General features: G+C 46.2%; 1 protein-coding gene across 1 annotated transcript in view; it reads left to right on the top strand.

Annotated features, from left to right (window-relative positions):
• Positions 1 to 17097, top strand: part of Ankfn1 (ankyrin repeat and fibronectin type III domain containing 1) — a 322416-nt gene that overhangs the window by 26025 nt on the left and 279294 nt on the right. The window lies entirely within an intron of this gene.

The raw sequence follows: 17097 nt of genomic DNA, 5'->3' as shown, positions 1-17097 counted from the left end.
AGCATGGCGTCTGTGCTCCAGCAGAGCTGTCCGGTCTCTCCGTAAGCAGAGCAGAGTCTGACCTCACTTCCTCTTCCGCCCAGAATTCTATTCTGTTTCCTCCTCCCATCTATGCTCTAAGCTAAGCCAAGCAGTTTCTTTATTGCTCAGCCAATGAAATCAACAGATTGATATATGACACTCCCACATCAGATGGGAATAGCCTGCTTTCATGGGTTTTGTTGTGCTTCCTGGCAGTTCATTTGTGGGGCCATGATCAGGCAACTCCATGCATTGTAGGATAAAAGCTGCAGTATTTGAAGTACCAGCCAGCATATGAAGGTTTTTCTTATTGGAATCCACAGACGATAGTGGGGAACAGGATATGGGAAGGACATCTCAGGACTCCGTGGACATTCAAATGCCAAGGTTGTAGTTCTCCCTTCCCTGTATCTCTAAGCCAAGCATAAATGGGCTTTCTCTGGGTTCCTTGTCCTCTAAGCAACTCTTAAGAGTGCACTGCCCATACCGCTGCCTTGGACTCTGGGAACAGTCACTGTCTCAGTTGTAGCCCATGCTTTTCCCATCCTTACAGCTCTTGCCATGTTTCGTCTTCATGGTAGGTTGAGTTGCGTTTTCCTCCACCTGAGATGCGCACATCCCAAACCCTATATTTGTTAACATGACCCCACTTAGAAAGAGGATCTTCCCAGTGTTCTAAAGCCAAGAGTCTCTGGATGAGGTCATCCTGGATTGAGTGGGCCCTAAATCTAATATAGAAAAAAAAAAAGAAAGAGCTTTAACACAGAGGAGGCCAGAGTGAAGATGAAGGCAGACTGGAATGATGAGGGTGTAGATCAAACAAGTCTGAGGACAAGACCAGAGAGGATGGAACAGGAACCCCTTCCCATTCTCCATCAAGCACCAGCCTTGCAAACCCCTAGATTTCAGATGTCTGGCTTCCAGAACTTCAAGAGAGCCCAAGTCCAGCCACCAACTTTGTAGCCATTTGCTATGATAACTGTGAGACAAGACAGTTTTGTAATATAATTGTATCCCTGCATCTTTACAGTCACTGCCTGAGCTGTGAGTTCCCAGGGGGCAGTAGCTGTGGCTTATTTCACAGCCTTGCACACGGTGCCTGGTACTCCACTCCTGCCCTGTTGGCTGAAAATTACTGCTGGGTCCAAAGCAATAAAAGAGCGCCTGAAATTCTTTCTGTAGCAGCAGGATTTCTGCTAAATCTACCAGCTCTAGCAAAATCACCCAGGGTTCTGCCTGTGCGCAGAACATCAAAATTGCTCTCTGGGGAGACCTGTATTGATTTAAAAAAATAAATAAATAACTTGTTATATTTGTTTAGTGTGTCTGTGTGCATCTGTGTGTGTGTGTGTGTGTGTGCATGCACGCACATGCATGCACGTGTACTGGAATGTGTGCACACATGGGTGTGACCATGGAAATCAGAGGAACACATGTAGGAGTCAGTTTTCTCCTACCACTATGTGGAACCCAGGTTCCAACTCAGGTTGTCAGGTGTGGCCAGAAATTTCTTCCCCCGCCGAATCATCTTGCTAGCTCTAGACTCTTATTTCTTACCCATTGGTGGATTTCTAAAACTATCTTGGGTGAGAGAGTCCCTGTTCCAACTTACATAGGCACTCAAATGCTTTGGCGTGCACCCAAGCTTTCAGATTTTGCTAGATGATTGACAGGTAGCCCAGACTCTTGTTTTAACTACTTTTCTTTGCATCCCGGGAGCGCCTGGAATGTTGGGATTCACTGGACCAAACTGTCTGCTGTTTCTCTTGGATGCTTTCTTCTCTAAGCAGAAAGATTATTTCCCCCTCGTAGGTAGGAAGCAAGCGAGTGATGATAAAAATATTTGTTTGGGGAATCACCTAAGCCAGCTCTAATCCACCCGGACCAGGTGGGAAACCTCAGCTCAGGGAAAGGTCTATGTTTCGGTTAGAGAAAAGGAAAGTACAGATGGACAGCCCTGAAGAGCCTAGGGCACATCTCCAACACAGATCCCCATTGCACACCCAGGGACCACGGCCACCTGTGCTTTGCCATGGCCTCATTTTACAGATTTACATTTACAGATGAACAGCCAGGCCCCCTGTTCAAAACTGGTTGCTTGACTTTCCTCTTTCTTTCCTCTTTTTATCTTTTTTTTCCCCCAAAGCCACAAGAATGTGAGGTGATGTTTTTTCCTCCTCCCTGCCCAGGGAACGTTATAGATGCTTAATCTTCCTCCTCTCTTTGGGGCAGCTCAGGCCCTCAGACCAGGGGTACAAACAGAGAGAAACAGCACCCACACATAAGGAGTGGGTGTATTTTATTTTATTCTGTTGTATAAGGCCAGGGTGACAAAAGGCCTCACTCAACATGTACTGAGCAAGCAACAGAAAATAGAAACCACAAAAAGGGCTCAGAAGAATTAAAAAAATCCCTCCCTTCTTTCCAGAAGCTTCTGTACCAGTGGTTTTCAACCTTCCTAATACTGCGGTCCTTTAATGCAGTTTCTCAGTTTGTGGTGACCCCAACCCATACCCGAATTCTTTTTTGTTGTTGCTTCATAACTGTAATTTTGCTGCTGTTTGAATCATAATATGAATATCTGTGTTTTCTGATGGTCTTAAGTGACCTCTGTGAAAGACACACTTGTCCTTCAAAAGGGTCGTCGTGACCCACAGGTTGAGAACCACTGCTCTAGACAAACACACAAAAGGAGTAGGGACAGTAGCTTGTTGTCAACAGTGCCATTCCAAGTGCTGCTTTGCCATATTCAAAGAGTCCCACGTCCACGGAACACTTTCATAGTCACGGCATCCCTGGGGTTTGGGGCAGGCGCATCTGTCATTGTCCCCAGTAGGGAAATGGACAGACAGTATAAGGGAGCGGTGTCATATAACTCACCTGTATGAAGGCGGGATTAGAGTGCCAACCCTCTAGTCACTAATCCTGTGACTTTCTACCCTTTGGACCCTTGCCTGCTGCCAGGTCCTATTTAAAGTAGTTTGCCTGCAATTGTCATAGGTTGCCACAGAGTCCCTCTAACAGAGGGATGGCTGTTATTCTTTTTATTTATTTATTTGTCTGTATGCTTGTCTGTCTGTCTTTCTGTGTATATACTGTGTGTGTGCAGGTGCCTGAGGAGGCCAGAAGGAGGGTGTTAGATCCCTTGGAGCTGGAATTACAAGTGGTCATGAGCCACCTGTTGGGGGTGCCGGAGAGTGAACTCTGGTCATTTACCAAAGCAGAAAGTGCTCTTAACTGCTGAGCCATTCTGCCTTTCCCATAGCTGGAGAGACTCGGACTTCCCCAGACAGCAGAGCTGGGGAGCGTTGAAATGGCACCTAGGCTAAGCATTAATGCTCACTGCTCTGAGCATTAAGGCAGGCTAAACCTTTAGGGGTGAAAAAGTGTCCCCTGATAGCCGAGTGGTTGCTCTTATTTCACAGAGGATGGAAGTGTAGCAATATTAGTCACAGCTGGGACTGTGGTGGAATCAGGGTTCCTGTTAGGGCTGTTAGTTTTGTCAACTTGACACAAAACTAGAGTCGCCTGGGAGGAGAGAACCCAACTGAGGAATCGCCTCCATTAGATTAGCCCACGGGCATGTCTCTGTGACATTTTCTTTATTAATAGATGATATAGGAGCATCCAACCCACTGTGGGTGGTAACCGCCTTGGGCAGATGGTCCTGGGCTGTAGGAAACAGCAAGCCTGGGCATGTCACGATGAGCAAGCCAAGAGCAGCCTTCTTCAGTAGTTTGTGTTTCAGTTCCTGCTTCTAGGTTCCTGACTTAGCTTCTCTTGGTAAATGGCTATAACCTATATGTAAAACAACAAGCAAACAGAAAAGCTATAATAACTTGTTTACCTCGGTTAATACAATAAAATTAACTGCAGAGTGAGCATCGATGTCTCATTAAGGGGAATAAACAAAGCAGTTTCTTCTTTGATTAATTTGACCAAGAGTGAGCCCCAGTTTGAACTCTCCGCTTCTCTCCCTGTATCTTCTGTCCATCTGTAGTCTATGATTACTTGGTAGTCTCCATCGTGACTGTTGAGAGTGTCTGATCTGTTCCCGTGTCTGTCATTGTCATTGGGTCTGTCCCTAGCAAAGGTCTTTCCTCAGTAGTTATTGACTAGCACAGAAAACATGACATGGGAGAGAAATGGGGGATTCTTTCTAGAAATTCTTAGCAGTGTTTTAGAAAGGAAGCAGTTACCAACTCCAGTTGACCCAGAATACCAACAGTACCACCACCATCACCACCAAAAGACATGGTCAACCTCTGTCCATATTGCTAGCAACATTTTTGGCAGATGTTTGTTGAAGGCTTCAACCTGTTGGCTGTGTTCAGCAAATGATTACCTCAACATATACATACATTCTTCTGGGGTAGGGACATGGAAGATGGAATAATTTAAGATTAAAGGAATGCATTTAATTTAGGCTGTAAAAGCTGATTTGCATGGGAAATCCAAGGCATAGAAAGTCTGGGCATCATTGTTCCCTTAAAGGCAAGTTAACTAGTCTGAGCATGCCATAGGGCAGCAGGCTAAGGACATAGTTTTCAATTATCGCTAAGTGTCGTATTTACTAAGCGTCCATCAAAGTTCAGTCTCTTTGGAGTCAAGATATATTTTCAGAAAAATGTATCACTATGCCTTTCGTCCCCGAGTTGCTCATGGCAAGGCTTTATCACAGCAAGAGAGGAGCAGACAAATATGACATGAAGTTGGCCTGACCCTAAACAACTCATATGTCTCCATTATGTTTAATGGTGATTGGAGGAGGAAGGTCAGCTTCATTCTCTGTGGCTCCTGTGGGAAATCCATAAACCAGGCCAATATCTGAGTTGGAGAACAGAGGTGTAACAAGGCTGAAATGTTTGTGGAAGAGAGAGGTTGCAGAGCCCCCGAGTTGTAGTTTCTCATCTTTTAAATTTTTGTTCAGTTTTCTCCCACACTAGACTAGAATGCATAAGAGGGCAGTTTCACTGTTCATTTAACATGTGTCGCATTCTTGGACCATCCCTGGCTAGCCCTGCTGGATGAAAGTAGCTTCTTATTCTTGGGACGCAGCACTCATGATGTACGGCTACCCATTCTTGAGTTCTTTCCATGACATGGCAGACGAACCGTCTGTCTAATTCTCCTACCTAGTATGCAAGGCAGGTATAAGGTGTCTCAATTCAAGAGCTGCCAAGTCAAGAGAGGTCATATAATTTGCTGAGAGAACATAGAAAGTGAAAGGGGTGAAGTCTAAACCTGAATCTGCATGATTCTCAAATCTACCCTCTCTCCTGTTCTCTTAAGAGCATGTTTTTGTATTTTAAACTGAGATGATGAACAAAAGAGAGGGAATGATGGAGAACAAGGCTAGGGGTGGATGGGAAAGAGAACAGAGACAAGAAAGACCTCAGATTATGAATCGCAACTCCAGTTGGAATATTGAGCATCTGGAGAAGAACAGTGACTCTGGGAAAAGAAACTGGTGCTGTGAAAAAGTAATAGGGGAGATTCAAATTATAACAAAAGGAAACAGAAAAAAAAAACTGAACTAGATAGGAAGGTGACTTCCCTGGTAGATGCTTCATCACCTTAACAGTGAGACTGAAGTCAGTGGGCAAGACGGAGAAGGGTGTGCAGACTTAGGAGGTCCCTTCCTTGGTAGGAAGTAAAGAGGCCTCAAGTCAGGGAAGACACTGAGAACAGGAACAGTGTCAAACCAGTGTCTCTGCAGACGGTCACAGTCGAGAAGAGATCACCTTTGGAGAAGAGAATGTCACCATAGCCTGCTCCTCCCCAGATGGAGTTTACACTGGCTGAGAGCTGGAAAAAGCGTATTGAGGCCAGAGAGAAAAGCAAACCTGAACTGAAACACATATCTACATGCTTGGCATGGCAACCTTGTTGCCATGGTGATACCCCCTGCACATCCTAAGTTGGCCATTTATGAGCCTAGCCGCCTTTCGCTGTAGAAGTTAGGGGGGGCTGAGCATGGAGCTGTCCAGCTCTAAAGATCTTAGGGAGGCCTTATGAGTTCCATCATGGCTTTCACACAGCCACACCCTCTGCTTTCACACAGTCACACCCCCAGTGGAGGACTTGGAACCCACAAGTATCTTCTTCCCGTGCTCTTCCGTCCATCACTCTAGCACCTTCTTGCTCACTTAGTGTCATGATGACATCACAAGTGGCTCTGCCATGTTGGCCTGTGGATGCTTTCACCCAAGTTTTGTAGCTTTGATTATTAACAGCATCTTCACACTCCTGCCTGCAGATGCTTCTACATGCACTCTGGGGAGTTCTTTATTAAGTCCCTAGCTCACAAAAGGACAGCCCACAAACTGGATATAGCCGACCAATACATTATGTTTGACCTACACAACAATTGTTAATTGAGAATTTTCGCATTCCCATGCTTCCATTTTTTATTTAAGTATTTTTTTTATTTTACATACCAACCCCAGTCCCCTCTCCTTCCCCTTCTCCCACCCTCCCACCTCCCCCATATCCAACTGTCTCATCCACTCTTTAGAAGTGGTAAGGCCTCCCTTGGGGAGTCAACAAAGTCTGGCATAGCAAGTTGAGGCAGGACCAAGCACCCTCCAGTATCAAGGCTGAGTAAGGTATTCTACCATAGGGAATGGGCTCGAAAAAGTCAGCTCGTGTACCCAAGATAAGTCCTTTTCCCACAGACAGGGACCCTCTAAACAGATCAAGCCACATAACTGTCACCCACCTTCAGAGGGTCTACTTTGGTCCTATGCAGGTTCCCCAGCTGACAGTGGAGAGTCCATGAACTTCCATTAGCTTGGGTAAGCTGTCTCTGTGGTTTTCCCCATCATGATCTTGATGCCCCTTGTTCATATGGTCCCTCCTCCCTCTCTTCAGCTGAAAACCAGGAGCTCAGCCCAGTGCTTGGTGATGGATTATTGCATTTGCTTCCATCAGGTCTTAAATGTAGCTACATCCAGTTTTTCTAATAAAGGTAAAAAGCTCTGGAAATATAACACTGAATCCCCACACATTGGTTATGTATTTACTTGGAGCTCGGTTGTTGCTGCTCTCTCTACACATAGTATTTGTCTCTATTTTGCTACAATCTCCATCCCTCCTTATTGCCTGACACAAAAACTTATGCCTTCAGTTTATTTTAACTGAGATAATAAATCCTCCAGGCATTTAATGTTGAGATTCTAATTATGATAATCATGTTAGCAGTGGTAGCAGTTAGTTCGTACCCAGAAGGCATGAATGTGCTTGGGTAAATATGGCTTAATTCCAGATTCTCTGCCCTTCCTTTATGTGTTCTTCTAATTATAGCCTCCTTACAAAACACTAAGAAACTATCCCATCCTGACAATATAGACCAATATAATCCCAGGTTGGGCCTCCATCAGTCAAACCCAATTCCATAATGCCTCTCTCTTAGCACCCTGACATAAGCAGAGAGATCTGGCCAGCTGTTCTAGCAATTGTTGGCAACTCTGTGGTCATTTGAGTCACTCTGCATGGTTACTACAAAAGAAAGAGCACAGTGAGGTGAAGTCAACTTTCTGATTATTTGGGAAGGTGCGAGGCACTGGAGAGCAGAGTGCAGTCAGGGCACAATCAGGAGGGACAGGTGTGAAGGTTAGCTTGACTGACGATGCTAAACGCCTAGGAGATTGATAAAGCCCCCCTCTGTGTGTGTCTGAGGGAGTTTACATACCTCAGGGGGTGTCATGGTTTGACTCTGGAATGTTGTCCAGAGGGAGACAATTGCACTTATGTGTTTCAGCATTCAATCCCCACCTAGTGGGACACCTTTGACAGGTCACAGGAACTTCGGCACGTGGGGGCCTCCTTGGCAGCATAGGCTACTAAGGGAAGGGAGGCCTTGAAGGATATAGCTGAGCTCCAATTTGGTCTCTAGATCCTGATCCACCACTGTGACAGCAGCAGCTCTGGGCTCCCATTGCCATGGGCCAAGCCATTTACCATGGCTGCTTTGCTGCAATGGTCTGACGGTCTGAGAGCCCTTGGAACTGCGAGTTAAGAATAAGTCTTTCCTCCCTTAAATTGCTTTGGTCAGAGATTTTGTCATAACAACGAGAAAGTTAACTAATACAAGGCGGGGCATTCTCCAAAAATGTGGATGACACAGCCCCGTAGGCTAAGTGCCTGGATGGAATAAAAGAGAAGGAAGAAAGAGGGTAGCTGACATGGGCATTCTGTCTTTCCTGGCCACCAGGAAATGAGCAGTTGGTATGCCATGTTCCCAGTGCTGTGACAATCTGCCTCACCTCAAGCCCAAAGTCATGGCACTAACTAACCATGATGTAACCATGAGCCAAAGCAACTCTCCCCTCCTTGTCCTGAGTATTTTTTTCAGCAGTAAAAAACCTGACCAAAAAAAACAAAAACAAACAAACAAAAAAAAAAAACAGATTATAGAAAACTTGGGGAGCAGGACTTGTTCCCAGGGTAATGGAGACCCGTGAACACGTTGAGCCTGAGAAGTGAGTGACGTGGCTAGAAAGAATGGATGATCTCCAGAAAGATCATGCCAGGGCCCCGGAAGGATGCGGGCTGGAGAGGAGACTAGGAGACTGGCCTTAGGTCGGGAGACCACTGGGAAAGGTATGTCCGGGGGGCTTCCAGGCTCAGGGTCTAGACTGGGCTTTTCTTAGTGTGTCGCCACCTCTTGGTGACCCAGGCCAAACCTGTGCCCTCCAAGTGACCGTCAAGCTTCAGGCTTCTGGTATTCATCTTGCCATCCAGGGTCCCCCACCTGCTGTCACTCTGCCCCAAACGCAGTAAGGCTTGGCCCCAGCTCACACTGGTCTGAATCAGCCCCACTCGGCAAATCTTGATAGATTTCTTTCCCCCAAGGTAGCATTGTCAGTATGTCAGTAAAACTAATACGGTGTCATCATCATTCTCTAAGCAGAGATCCAGGAAATGGGCAGCTCTGGACCTAGCTATCCCTAAATGATGACAGTATCTAAAGTCCTGTGTGCTTTCTGGATGTGTGCCAGTTGAAACCTGTCCATCTTGGCAGTAGATTTTTATTGGATTTAGGTTAGTCTTTAACGTAAGACAGAAGCCACATCCATAAAATAGGATCAGGGCTGGAATGGGACTATTTCCAAACATGCTACCCAAGGTAATGCACCCTAATTAGCCAAGACCTCTTTAGGGTGCAAAAGTCAAGGGTATTAATAGGAAGAAGCAAGCGTGTCTCCTCCCAAGTTTAGCAGAGCCTGTTTGCAGCTTGGGCTCCTGGGAGGTCACAGCCATGGCCTTGACAGACAGCAGCATTGGAGCAAGCTGTTCTAATCTGCTGGATAAACACTCCATTCCCGTTAAACTCAGCTGCACCTACTGTGATAAGCTGGAGTCATATGAGCCTTCAAGTCCTCACCTTGCCTAGACCTTGAGCCTCTCAGTGGCAGTGGGGGCTACACGTCCAGCTTCTCATGAATGTTCCCCTGAGCTCTGTGTAGTTGATGCTCAATTTATCTATGTCATTCACCTCTGATGGAAGAGGCATCTAAGGATTAAAGAAATGTGGTAAAAGGCATGAAACCTGGTGCCTTCATTATTGTTCTGGAGAGGACTGCTGTGGTTTAGAATAGATTCAAGTGTCTCTTGCAGTTCCTGTGATGGCAGCTTGGTTTTTACCATGGTGATTTGGGGGAGGAAATGGGACCTTTATGAGTTGGAGTTTCGTGTACGTTGATCAGATCATGGAGGGCACTACTCTCAAACCTCTGAAACTGTGGGCTGAGTAAATCTCTTTCTTTTACGAGTCACCAAGCCTAGGATGTTTTGTTATAGCAATGGGAAACTAATACAAGAGTCATGCGTACCAGTGACGAAATCAGCACGGCCATTGTGATTAGGGCAATCTGGGAAAAGTGTTATGAAAGCCGAACTTGAGAATAATGGCAGAAGTTTCTAGAAGCAACTGATGCTAAAGCTGTGCCTTAGGAGATGACAAATAAAAGATGTTTTCCACCTTGCAAAGAAGTATGTGCACACGTGTGTGCACATGTGTGTGTGTGTGTGTGTCTGTGTCTGTGTGTATGTGAAGATACACCCTTTTCTTGGTGTATCTGTGACTTAGCGTGAACAACCTCCCTGCATGTTTAACCCAGATCAGATGCAGAGGGATCCTATCACTGTGCCTTGCTTCATAATACCCACCCTCCACCCAACATTGTTCAGGAGCAAGACTGGGTAGACAGTTCTCTTGAACCCTCCATCTTTGAAAAGGATATAATAATAATGGTAATGGGCTCTAGGCTCATGTTTCCCCTCCCTGCAATTCATGTCCTGGTCAATAGTAAGGCAGATCTTCAGAGGCACAACTGCTCCATCAGGACCCTTTCTAGACGGTCCTCCTCCAGCAGCTATGTAGGCGGCAGGAGTTCTGCTGAGCACACAGGCTCTAGGCTGGGCAATGAGTTCTGTCTAAACTTGACAATCTACTCCTCAACCTGTCCTCCCCTTGACAGACAGAAGTATTTCGCGGTGAGCACACCCACGCTGCCCTCTCCCTTAGTGTGTCCCCTCTGAGTTTTGATTCTGAAAAGGAACCCTAAACCCAGACCTTTAAAAGTGTCAGCCACATGAGAACTGACATGACTCTTAAAACGGTGCTGACATCCTTCTACGCTCCCCACCACACTTGAAGAAGACCACCGGGATCGCTCTCCCCCATCCCAGCGGGTCAAATAATCCAGTCCAAATATTGATCTAAGCATCTTCAGTGAGTTCACTATTGGCCTGTTTAACATGCAGTATCTGCAGGAGCCCCAAATCATACACCTCTTTCAACTTTCTGCCTCCCTGTCCTTCCTACCTGACTCCTTTCAGATATATGTTCCAGTTCGCCTTCCAGGGGCTGCAGAGCCAACTCAGCCCTGAAGGCAGCAACATTCATCACTGCCCCCCACTCCCACCAGCACCTCTCTACAATATCTTTACCTCCAAGTTCTTTCATCGTTTGAGAGGGGTATGTTTATCCCCAAGCATGTACAGCATTTCCCCTGCCTCTGCTCGTAACCCTGCCTGGACCCTCCCGGAGCCAGGCCCTGGGAGATGCAGCCATTCGCAGTCTCCCTGGACAAAGCCAGGGTTCCCTTGGCAACCGCAGCGTGTTCACGTTTGCAAAGGGGTTTCCCTCCAGCTCCAGTCCCTGGGCCTCTTGCAACTCTAGAGCTCATCCCGGTGTGTGTCCTTCATGGAATCATCTCTAAACAGGGTAGGACAACAGCTCTCATTTCATAATTGCCATTTGCAGGCAACTGGTTTGCATTCAACAGGCAGGAAAATGTGAGTTGAGTGGGTGAATGAATTTGGCTGCAAACTGGTGAGCATCCTTGGGGCGGGGGCAGGGGGCGTTTGCTTCTGGACACAGGCAAGTTTTGGTCCCAGAGAATTTAGGACTGTCAAGTGTGCCTTTGTCTCCAGGGAGGTGGGAGGATAGGGTGGAGCAGAGGAAAAGGGCCTCTAGGGGTAAGCATTTCTTCTTGCCTTCTTATCTTTGGCTATTTGTGTTTATGAATATACGGAAACCAGGCACCGCTCATTTCCAGGTTAGTGCCCACTCCTGCTGCTAACACTTACTTGGGAATGTTTCTCTCTGTGTGTCTCTCCCTCCCCACCCCTCTCTCTTCTACGCTGATGGACTAGCGAGCACTTTTGGCGGAGTTCTGAATGGCAGAACAAGGTTAGGAGGGGTGCAACCAGTTTGCTGAAAAGCATCCTCCTATCTGGGAGTCGTGCAGCTCTTTCATTGCCTTTCACTGACCCAGGAGACCTTGTATGTGTGCTTGGTTGTTGGAAGAAATGTCTGTTACTGACTTGGCAAATAGTTACCAACAGTTTCTATGGCAATGCAGAAGCATGTTACTCAAGTCCAGGCTTCTCTGTGTGTGTGATGGAGGGGGGTGTTTGTAATGGATACTGAGGGAAGGGAAACCCGTTATCCCTTCTACCCTAGGACTTCAGCGGGCACTAAGGATGCTAAAGTGTTCCCAGAGAATGACCTACAGGCTTATATTATAGTCTTAGAAGGAAGCAGAAATAGGGGCTGAAAGTAAAGGATAAACATGGATCACCCCCTTCTTTTCTTTCTCCTTTCTCCTTCTTCCTTCACCTTCTTTCCCTCCCTCCTACTTCTTCCTTCTTCCTTTCCTCCCTCCACACAGCTCTTCTCTTCCTTTCCTTTTTTCCCTCATCCCTCTTTTCTGAAACCACTTTCAGGGGGAGGCCTTAGCACGGCTGTTTTGTGCAAGCAGGTGTTTAGAGGCACTCCCAAGTTTCAACTGGCGACTGCATATTCCTGTTCACAATAGGAAATAATCTGATTTCTTTCCCTCTGTGTTCAGTTGTCCAGTAAACCCACTGGGACAAGGACTGTTCTGTTTTCACTGTAACTTCTCAGTGCTGTCCAATCAAAGGCCCAGAAATGTTTTGAATATTCCATAGGTGGTTATGGAATTCACTTGCCTTTTTAAAGTGTGTCCAATGTGGCCCTGAAATCACTGTATAAATAATGTTAGCCTTGAACTACTGATCCTCCTGCCTCCACCTCCCAAGTGTTGAGATTATAATTGTGAGCCATTAAGCTAGGCTTTGAGTAGTCTCCTGAGGGGACATCCTGAGGTATCTTAGCTGCTTGTCTTTACCATTGGTTTTCTGGACTGTGGATCTGGGAGCAGTCAGATCTGCTGACTTGGGCACTGGATGGTAGGTGACATTACCCCACAATGGGACCTCACTCGAGTCCCTTTGCTTATCTCTGTTTGTCTAGTGACCACCAGAACTAAGTCTCTGAGGGCCTCGGCCTGAGGAAGGACCAGGGAAGGGGTGGCCAGAGTGGTCAGGGGCAGATGCCAATGACTTAAGAAATGGAAAGACAGAACTGAAAGAGGCTCGTGGCTTGGCAGCTAGATGGTACGGGGCCCAGGATGTGATGATCCCTTCTAACTTGGACATCCTATAATCAAGGCACTAGTCATCCCAGCTTTGCGTCACCTTTTCTATGTTGAGAATGTTTACTTTTAAAGGATAAGACATGGTCATGTCTTGAATATTTCTAATTAAGGTAAGCAAACCTGCTTGAGGGTGGGAGAATGAAACTCCTCGGACAGACCTGACTCTGCCCTTGGTAGTGAGCTGTTCAGCTCAAGCCAGCCACGCCACACTCTGTCCATCTGATTCCAGTATATTCTTCCTTCCACTTACTTAGCAATCAACAGGTAATAATTGAAAAAAAGTCCACTTTCTTTGGTAGCATGCATGAGAAACCTTCCCTGTGAGGAGGTGACATTTAAAGCTGCAGGATTCACTGAATGGGTACAAACTAAGCTGGCTCCAGGTTGGGGAACCAAGAGTGTGAAGTTCTTGGTACAGGAGGGGGTGGGCTCGGTATATTTAAAGCCAAGCAGGGTATCTAAGACAAAGGCAGTGCTGCAGAGGTCTTAGAGGAGGAAGAGTAGGATGCTGTAGGTCTCCATCCCTGGAGGGCTGGGTAGAGACTGGTCCAAGTCATTGGAAATATTCTCACACAGAAATAATGGTCTCTAATCACTCCAGCAACTGTGGAGAGAAATATGTCCCAGAAACTGTATGTGTCATGTGGTTAGTTAGTCCACCATGCTTGGAAGTGAAGCGGCTTCCATGGGCAATGATATGATATTTGTGAAACCGAGACTGACTTGGAGACCTGCTCACTGTATACTAATGGGTATGTTATTTAAATGCTAACATTGCCTGCCTCAGTGAGTGCCGAAGATGAAGCAGCCAGAAAACACGCCAGCTCAGAACAGATGCTTAAAATGATGGGCATTAGTGTCAGGACCAGTTTCGGGACCTGAGCGCTGCCAGCCACAGATGGGCAAGAGAGTCTGGGCATGTAGGTGCACAACCCTCGGTATGCCACTCCCTGCTCCTTACCCTTGAACCCTTGCCCCTGGCAACTTTAACTCCAGAGTCAGCTATGGAAAGTGGATGAGGTATGCAGAGAAGAGATCCTTGTGGCATCTGTGTTTGGCCACATCTGTGTAAGTGGCTTGCAGGTTGTGTCTGTCCCGGACTCACCGATGAGGAAAGTCTTACACCCCAGAGCATATGGCCTGATACCTATAACCACTGGCGGCACACTGGGAAACAATACTTGCTCATTCTCAGAGTCCACCAGGAAAATGCTTATGGACCTCTCTGCGGGATCCTTCTTTCTCTCTTCAGTAGGTATATTGGAGGACTGTGGTGTCTCGAGAGGGACCATACCCCTGCCTGCAAGACGCAAGATGCCATAGGTTGGCCTGACTCTTTGCTATCCATGCTCCCATTAATTACTTGCATTGTTGCTTCTATGGTGAAGCGACAACCCCTGAACTGTATTCAGTCTCCCAAGTGACCATTTCCCTCCTTCAAGGTGTTAATCTAGTGTTTGTGGACACATTTACAGGAGGCAGCATGGCTTAGAAGGCAGGCTTCCCTAAAGCAGATGTATGGAAGCAGAGCTTCCCATTTGCCCCAAGCCCTTCCTCTTGACTCCCAGCTGCAGACCCAGTTTCCTGTCTTGAGCAGAGGAAAGTGTGCTGCACAGTCCTCCAAGTCCTGTTCATGCACATGCAGCACCCCGTATTAACTGGTACTCTTCGCCTTCCAGCCAGCCTCCTTGGAGAACACCCCAGCTTTTTGCAATGCTACATCATCTCCCAGACCCCTCGGCCATGGCATTTCAGAGCACTGTGGGCTTCCACTGACCCAAATGAACAGATGTGTTCATTTTTCATCTGCTCAGAAAACTTGAGCCATGTGAGGACCATGGGCTTAGCTTGGCTTAGTCATCAACCTTAACACTCCAGCTAAGGCACAGCCTGAGCAACTGCCTTCATAGACACCCAAGAACCTTGCCCCATTCTTAGAAGTAGAGCAGCCACTGCGAGGACAATTGTCATGACAATTAATGACAGTATGGACTTATCCTCTTCACCCAGATCTTGTTAAAAGAAAAGAAAAAGACAGTTTCTGGCCTGGGAGCTGGCTCAGTCAGTAAAGTTGCCTGTTGGGCCAGCATAAGGACCTGAGTTCAATCCCCAGAACCCACATAAAAAAGCAGAGTATAGTGGATCCCCATTCTAATCCCAGTGCTGAGGAAGTAAGAAACAGGCAGATTCCCGAGTCTCAGTGGTCAACTAGCCTAGCCTAATTGACAGCCAATGAGGGATCGTGTCTCAAAAATCTAGACAGTTGGGTCCTGAGAAAGAACACTTAGGAGGCTGATCTCTGGCCTTCATGCATACTTGCTCATACTTGTGTATACTATGTGAACATACACACATACACTCAAAGGGAAGAAGGGAAGGAAAGAGGGGAGAAGAAAGACAACTCTACCCAGTTCCCTTTGACTTCTTCCCCAGTGGTATTTAGCTAAGGCTAGGACCATTATAATTAATGAAACTGTAAGAAAGGGATAATCTAAATAATGAAAAAAGACACTAGACCTGTAGCACTTGGGACCTGAGGACAGGAGGTAAAGGCAGGGTAACTGGACCACCTCTGGCCTTCAGGGAGCTTTCAAATAAAATACAACCTACCAAGAGGAATTGAGCCAGCAGATATTCAAGGAGGTAAAGACATGCACAAAACAAAATGTGGAGAGCAAGTAAATGTCACAGGAGCCTATTAATAAAAGTAAATGGTCTTTTACAAGTGTGGCTAACTTTACTGAGACCTAAAGTTACCAAACACAGTATGCATCCCCACCCCACACCCCAAAATAAAAGCTTTGAAAGGATTTTTCTCTGCCTCTTATGAACAACTGCAGAAAAAGAAGACACGTTTGACAGCCTTTAAATCCGGGACTGTATTTCCAGTATGTTAGCCATCAGAAAAAGAAGATATGTTTGACGGCCTTTAAATCCGGGACTGTATTTCCAGTGTGTTAGCCATCAGAAATATTTAATATTATCAGAAAAAAGAAACACTAGTGTGCAGTTGTTTTGTTTAAATCCATTTGTTCTTTTATACTGATGCATTTGAAAGGTTTCTTAGCACCCTTATTGATATAAAAATTCATGTGGTGGTAGAAGATCAATCTGTTGAAATCCACCTCATGCGATAATTTCCCTTCTTTCAAAAGAAACTAACCTTTGATTTTTGTCTTCAGACTATAGTCAGGAAGTGACAGTCGACGCTAAGCCTGACAATCTGCTTTGTTTAGTTGAGAGTGGAACCAACTGACTGACTGAATCAATAAGGATGTTGCCCTTATGAATTATCCCCTGTGTTCATAATCAGCTGGCATTTCTAATTTTGAGTTGGGTATCTACTGCACAGGCTCAGCCCTGCCTTGCTATTGCTTGGCACTTCAGGGCACTACAGTTTGCCCATACAGATGGCTCGCCTGTGACTTCTCAGTTTGCCAACAGCTCTCTTAAATAAATATCAAACTTGTAGCATTGTTATTCCCTAGCTCACATCTACTTTCCCATGATATGATGTCATTTCCATATTCTGTGACATGGACCAGTAGAGAATATGGAATGACCCTGGGTCATGTGATAGGAGTAGCCACTGGAGTGACAAAGTAGACACACTGTAACTCTGACCTCGTTCTCCCCAAATTCAGAATATTTGACCTCCCCCCACTCCATTTTCTTAAACACTGTTGGTTTTATAGTATGATTGAATGCTTTTGCATTTGGGGTTTGGTTGTATTTTTCTTTAATGGACAGGAAGGGGGGCAGTTAAAAAGGGGGGGGGGGAAATGTCAACTTTCCTAAGTGTTATTGGCCCCTACCAGTAATGGAAATAGAAAATGTAAATTATAGGGGAGAAACTTGGGGGAGGGGTTGAGGCAGAGGGTAATTGATAGATTTGGTCAGATGATATGGGGCTGGATTGGAGGGCACTGCGGAGATTGGAGGGGCCACCTGGCGTTCATCTCCTGTGGTGTGTCTGCAGGGCGACAAGGTGGGGGCATTTTGCTCAAGTCCAGTCAGCTTCTGCAGACAGAGATGGAGCAAATCGGAGATTAATACATGTGGTTCTAACCACCTTTCATATCTTTGCAGCTAAACGTTATTTATA

This window comes from Alexandromys fortis, unplaced genomic scaffold (assembly GCF_014885135.2).
Source record: "Alexandromys fortis isolate MF-2015 unplaced genomic scaffold, M_Fortis_MF-2015_v1.1 scaffold_31, whole genome shotgun sequence".
Classification (NCBI taxonomy): Eukaryota; Metazoa; Chordata; class Mammalia; order Rodentia; family Cricetidae; genus Alexandromys; species Alexandromys fortis.
The sequence above is the reverse complement of the archived record's forward strand: the minus strand, read 5'-3'. Positions and strand labels throughout refer to the sequence as shown.